Here is a 6,959-nt window from a genome sequence, read left to right on the forward strand (position 1 = left end):
TCTTCACGGTCCAGGTTGCACTTCATAAGAACGTTGACACGATCACCATCTTTGTCTCGATGTCTTGCTTTAAAAACTCCATCCAACACGATCACGGGAAGAAAGGGACTCTCGAAGAATCGATCTTCTCGAAGATCGAGCAACCGACGATCAACTCATAGAACGAGACATAGCTATATCTGTCGAGATGAGAGACGATACACACATCAAGAATGATGGAAATGAGCATACGACAAGGTTTAAATAAGTAGCGGAATTCCCACACCTAGGAGGGTGGTGAACGGTGTCAACGTAGCGAGGAGTTGGGTTGCCATGATACCGCAACGAGGCACCTTAGGGGAGGTGACTCATGGAATTATTACCTTAAGTGGCAAAAAGAATTACTTTTGATCCATAGATCATTGAAACTCTTTATACCAGCCTGAGGTAATCACAATCGATCATTGGAAGGGTTCGAAAGAATGGCATACTCTGACTAGGATGGATGATGTGGACTACCTTGTTGAAGACAACACAAGGGGTGATTTTTAGCTTATCATCGGAAATGGATGGCACCCATGGTAAGTCCACTTTTGAAGATGATCCTAAACAACAACTACTGAGGTGCAAGCTGGGAACAAAATCCACATGTTGGGAATGATTCTGGCAACTGGGGAAGAACTCAACAGTCGAGGGTGTTTCCAACGTTCCAATGGTTATAGATCACCGAGGAAACTGAGAGCACAAGGATCCCTAAGGAACAACTATGGAGGTAAATCCTACGAAATCCTCATGGGGAGGTGGCCAACTTTCTTCAATCGAGATACTATAATAATAGGTCTTCGGGCTGGATGTGTTGGCCACGACATCCACTTTACCGGTTATCGAGGGACCAATATTATAGTTCTTGGAAAATGCTCCAACCATCATATCTGCCTGAGATTCAGATCTGGTTGGTGTCAGGATATTCCAGACTCATCGAGTCTAGAAAGGAAAATGAAAGTTTGCAACACAAATCGACGAGACGATGTTGCGAGATTCTCGTGGAATGAACTGCGATAGCAAGCTCCAAAACATGAGCAGCTTTGCTACAACATGTGAACACGCTGTCCCAGACAAGCATGACCATATAGTAGTCTTATAATAAATATACCACCGAGTTCGGGTGGGGAACCATCATCAAGGATATTGAAGTCTTTACGCGCGCTAGACTCCTTTTCCTTGAACAAGTCAATCAGTGGCTTGGGTGCTAGGAATTCATATGGAACGAAGATGATCAGTCTAACATACCACAGAATACTTTGCACGTGCATGGCTGACTTGGGATGATTCTAGAGGAAGCAAAAACAAGCTTTCTCGAATTCACGGCGACAACTTGCATCGATTGCACGTGAACTTAGAGGAAGTCACTACTTTCACCCAAACATATGCCTCATGACGAAACACGAAGAAATGCTTAAACAAGTTTCCAACCCTAAGTTGATGTTCAACATGAGTCATGGGGGGAGACAAAATGCTGCTAATGGGCTCAACAATAACTCATCCGAATTTCCATATCACTGGACTTCCACCATCATGTGAACATGGTGATAGTATTGGTCAGACCAAAAGATGTAATGGTGTATGCTCGAGGGATCAACCACGAGTAAGACAACATTACGAGCATCGTTAGTTCTGATTTGACTTGACGATAGCCCATACTCAAATCAAAACTTTGACAAGGCAATAGATCCAACAACTGATCACGAGGACCAATCGATGGAGATATCATCTTTCTTCAACACACACACACACACACAAGGATATCCCTTAGTGATGAACTAAGTCGGACAAGCTTTCATCTTCTAATTCTCCAAGTTGTTGTTTAGCTTAACCAACTAGCTCAGGGGTATCCAACACAGATTCTTGGAGAATGGCTGGTTTAGAGGAAAACCAACTTGATCACGAACTCAACATAGCGGTCAGGTGACAACCTGGTAATACTTCCGAGAAGATATTGGGAAAATCACGAACCACCGATATGTTATTAAGCTCGAGAACAATCTTGCTTTTCAGAGCAAGACGATATGATCAAATAAGCAAGGATTGACACTATCCTAACTCATTGATCGAAAGGTGCACCGGAAATAAGGACTGGGTAGCACGATCAATCTTAGGATGATGATTTAATAACCAACACGCTAAGAATGAGAATATTGTCCATTTACTACCAAGCAACGAGTTGCTCCGAGTATTGATTTCACACATCACAATTCCCTTGTCGGCATTCCGGTTAGAACAACACGGGGACCGAGGAATGAATGATGATGGTGAGAAGTATCACTACATCAAGAATTCATAAGAGATGGTGTAATTCCTATGATATTCTTGACAAAAATATGGTAATACTCGAGGGTAGAGCAGATCAAAGGCTGGATTGGCATTTTGCCTGTGGAATACAACTGCTTTGACCCAATCCTAAATATGGATGAGGTACTGGAGTTTGTTTCTCCTAGTCATTCCAGAATAGAATGGCTTGACAGACCATAAGAATAAGAGGTATCGATGAGCATGAATGCAACACATGCTCTTAACTATCAAATGATAGACGAAGATCATGATACAACTAAAGAGGGAAAACTCAAGGAACATATATCTTTCTGAGTTGTAGATGCATTGATTAGTATGTCGAGCAAAGCTCAACATATTTCTTCCGGATAACCCATGCAGAAAGGTAGAACTGGCAGAATCACAATTATGGATGGTGAACTCCTCAGGAGTACTCTAATGATGATCTTTTGGTTCAAAGAACTTCTGCCTTAATGGTTCATGGTATTTGGAAGAAGGAAATAACACGGACCTCGAGGACTATCGCAAAGGTTATTAATATCTTAAAGGAACTAGCAACACTATCAACATGAAGTAAGTAGGGTGAATCTCGGGTTCAGAAACCCAGGAGTGGAATACCTACTACTAAGTAACATCACGGGATGCTTTCAAGAAAGGTGGCCAGAGTCATCACACTGGGAACACCAAACATGGCTAGCTTACGAACTCTAAGATACCCTAGTGTCATAATAACAACTCCAACATATATGTCGAGGCAATAGAGTACCTCAACTCACCGATTAGTGTGCTTAATCTGGCCCAAAAGGACATCGGAAACGGGATGAAGAGATTTGCAAATGCATCAGACTGTTTAGAAACCTGGGATGACTCGGACAGCATAACGTTTGTAAATGCTCAAAAAGATTTGAGGCATCCTGCAAAATGGTGGCATAACCACTCAGAAGCACAAAATCAAGGTTTCGAGACCAACAATGAACACACGGGGGTGGTAGAAACTGAACTGGGGCTTAAATCCATCAATCCTATAAGTCTCTAGCATAGTAACTCATCATCCTGATAGATAGATGAGAAGGCCTATGTCAGGACCCCGATTCCAAGTCACATCGATCTAGCCGGTAACACCTCATATCACTTTCCGGCCTCACGCACGGTATTCCCACGGGTGTCGCCTTACCATGGCCCGGGACCGTTTGCGCCTTTTGGCTCACGTGTATGATAGTGTCGCTAGCATCCATATGACAGAGAACCCGGGCCGACATGGCTAGTCGTGAACCCAAAGCGGCGCTAACCCATGAGGACAGGCATACATGAATCACATCGAGCATGTCGGTCATCAATGTGTGAATCCGAGCTGTAGCACAGGGCTAACAGGACTCCGGTAACCCGGGCTGTAGCAGGCTAGGTAGGACTCCGGAAGTCACCGCGTGACATTTCCCCGAAGGGACAGACACAGGAACGAAGTGAAACACATGCCGGCCAGTCAAGTGTTCCGAGCAGTAGTTCTGGGCTAGTAGGGCTCCGGTGAACCGGGCTGTAGCGGACTACTATCGCTCAGAAAGCACTAGACCACATTTCCCCATGTGATAGGCTTCCAAGGATAAACAACTGGATTGTCGGATCCCACTCATACCAAGCATTTCAATCATTCACATAATATGCCCGATATGAGTACATACAACATGGCATCACAACAAGACTCTATGACTCAAGTATTTATTAGGCTCCGAGGAGCGAGATATTACAAACATGGGTCTCATGACCCAACATTCAGAGCATACAAGTCAAAGCACATGCGGAAGCTTAACATGTCTGAGTACAGACATCTACAAATGAAAAGGTTGAGAAGCCTAACTATCTACCAGATCCTGCCAAGGGCACAAGATCGTAGCTGAGGTATCAAGCTAAACGTCGAAGTCCACGCGGAACTACTAGCGAGACTGACGTCTCTCTGCAAAACATAAAATAGGCAAACATGAGTACAAATGTACCCAGCAAGACTTACATCAGAACTAGCTACATATGCATCGGTATCAACAAGGGGGGGTGGTGGAGTTTAACTCCAGCAAGCCAGCTTTGACTCAGTGGCTAACCTGAACTACGACTGCAAGCAACTCTTTTGAGGTGGCGCACACGAGTCCACATATTCACCATTCAATACACCACTATGGATCCGCTCCCGTCTCCCTACGAGAAGGCCATCCATAGCACTCACACTTATCTTGCGAGTTTTAGAGTATCCACTTTCACTTGTCTATGAACTGTTATAGGCAACCTAGAAGTCCATTACCGGGGACACGGCTATTCGAATAGATGATGTTAACCCTGCAGGGGTGTACTTCTTCACACACGCTCTCACCACTTACCGCCGTTTACACGACATGTACTCGGCAACCTTCAAGCGGAAGCCCAATGAGGGTGTCGGCCACGGCCTACCTAAACACTCAAGTCTCTAGTCTAGGTTTATCTCCTATCTAGGTTCCATCCGCATGGAGTCCGGCCGAGGTTTCCACATACGGCCCCGAACGATCTAAATAGGGTTCCCGAGACACCAAACGGGCGCCCGGTACACCGTGCCACGGTGTATCTACCGCAACATAGCCCACCCCTAGGGTCAGCGCTACGCACGGCCGCCAACACATATCCTATAAACACCAGAAACTAGTTGCAACTCCTAGACAGAGGACAAGGGTGATCAAGAAGCCGAGAGGGTCCATTGGTTTCGGGCCCAATGCGTGGTAGTAACTGTTTCATGGATCACAAACACAGAACTCAGTTCCTGAGGACGGCTGCAATAAGACAACCCACCATGTACTCCTACATGGCCTCTCACCGCTACCTTTACCAAATCGTGTTCACACATTTAGCTCTCAATAGTAGGACATGTTCACACACCTCCAATTCATTCCCGATGAATCAGACCTGACTCAACTCTAAGCAGTAGCGGGCATGACAAACAAACATGAATGAGTAGGCACATCAGGGCTCAAACAACTCCTACTCATGCTAGTGGGTTTCATCTATTTACTATGGCAATGACAGGTCATGCAGAGGATAAGGGGTTCAACTACCGCAACAAGTAACAGAGGAATCGTGTTGTCCTAATGTAGTAAAAGAGAGCAGGAGCGAGAAAGTGGGATTGTATCGGAATGAACAAGGGGTTTTTGCTTGCCTGGCAGTTCTGAAGATATTATAGCTCTTCATCGGTGTCATCGAACCCATCATCGAAACCACATCTATCAAGAGGGGACAACTACCGGCAAGAGGAGAAAGAAACACAATCAATGCAATGCACAATATGATGCATGCTCATGACATGTCAATATGCTATGGTTTGAGCTAATGCAACTAGCAACATGTTAAATGGGGTTGGTTTGAACCCTAGGTTCCAATTCAAACTCCATATGTGAGAGTTTAAATTCCATTTAATTGAATTGTCCTAAACAGAGGACATAAGTTGCTCTAACATGCATGCAAATGCCATAAACAGATTCCTTGGATTTTTCTGATCATTTTTCATATATAACTTATATCATTTGGAGTTACGGTTGAATTACTATGAATTTTAGAAGTTTTGGGTATTTTCTGGAATTACCTGAATAAGAATAAATCCAGAAAATGTATTACTGCATCAGCATGAGGTCATGCTGACGTCAGCAAGTCAACAGGCGCTGGTCCAGGTCAAACCTGACCTGTGGGGCCTACTGGTCAGTGACACACGGCTGGCATGAGTCACTGACGTGTGGGGCCGGTCAAAGGCCACCTCAGCAAGTCAAACTGACGTGTGGGGCCAGCTGGGTTAATAACTAATCTAAACAGAACATTAAACTAACCTAACTGGCACAGGGGCCCACATGGCAGTGGCTCTAGAGGTGGTTTAGCTGGGTCATTAGTGGCTAATGATGAGCCATGTCATCAGTCGTCGGAGTTTCACTGGCGACGACCATTTCGCGCTGCGGAGATCGTCGGGATCTCGCTACAGCCCACGGTTTGAGGCGGGGTTTGCTCCTACGGCTTCCTGGCATTCTCGCGCATCTAGTGGTGGTAGCGGCAGCAGCTGGGATGGCCGGGGTTGACGGCGGCGAGCACTTCCGCGGCGGCCGGAGTTCGGGCACCTACGGGTTTGGTGTTGCGGTGCACGGGAGGGGAACTGATGGGTTCTACGTGCTCCTGGTGAGGTGTGGAGCACGTTGCCGTGCTCGGGAGTGAGCTGCGGTGGCTCTGGTGTCATCTGCATCATCACCGGCGGCGAGGAGCTCACGGCTCCGGTGAAACGGGCGGCCAGAGTGCGGGAACGAGTGCGGGGAGGAGGGGGAAAGGTGTGGGAGCTCACAACGATCTCGAGGAAGGACTCAGCGGGCTCGGGGACGACCGGAAGGCGACGAATCCGTCGATGGAGTCCGGCGGCCGTGCTCAGGGAAGACGACTCGTGGCGGCGATGTTGGGGTCCCGCGGTGGCGTGGCTCAGGGTGGAAGAAAGAGGGGGTCGAGGCGGAGCCTCTGGGCTAGTAAGGGAAGCGAGGGGGAGGCGATGGCTGCAGCTACGGCGAACGGCGTCGGTGGTGCTCGACGCAAGAGGGAGAGAGAACCAGAGGAGGGGAGGGGCACGGGAGAGGGTGAGAGGGGCCAGGGGGCCGCGTGGCGTCGCAAGGAGG

Source organism: Triticum urartu, chromosome 6A (assembly GCF_056163025.1).
Source record: "Triticum urartu cultivar PI428250 chromosome 6A, HENAU_Tu73, whole genome shotgun sequence".
Lineage (NCBI taxonomy): Eukaryota > Viridiplantae > Streptophyta > Magnoliopsida > Poales > Poaceae > Triticum > Triticum urartu.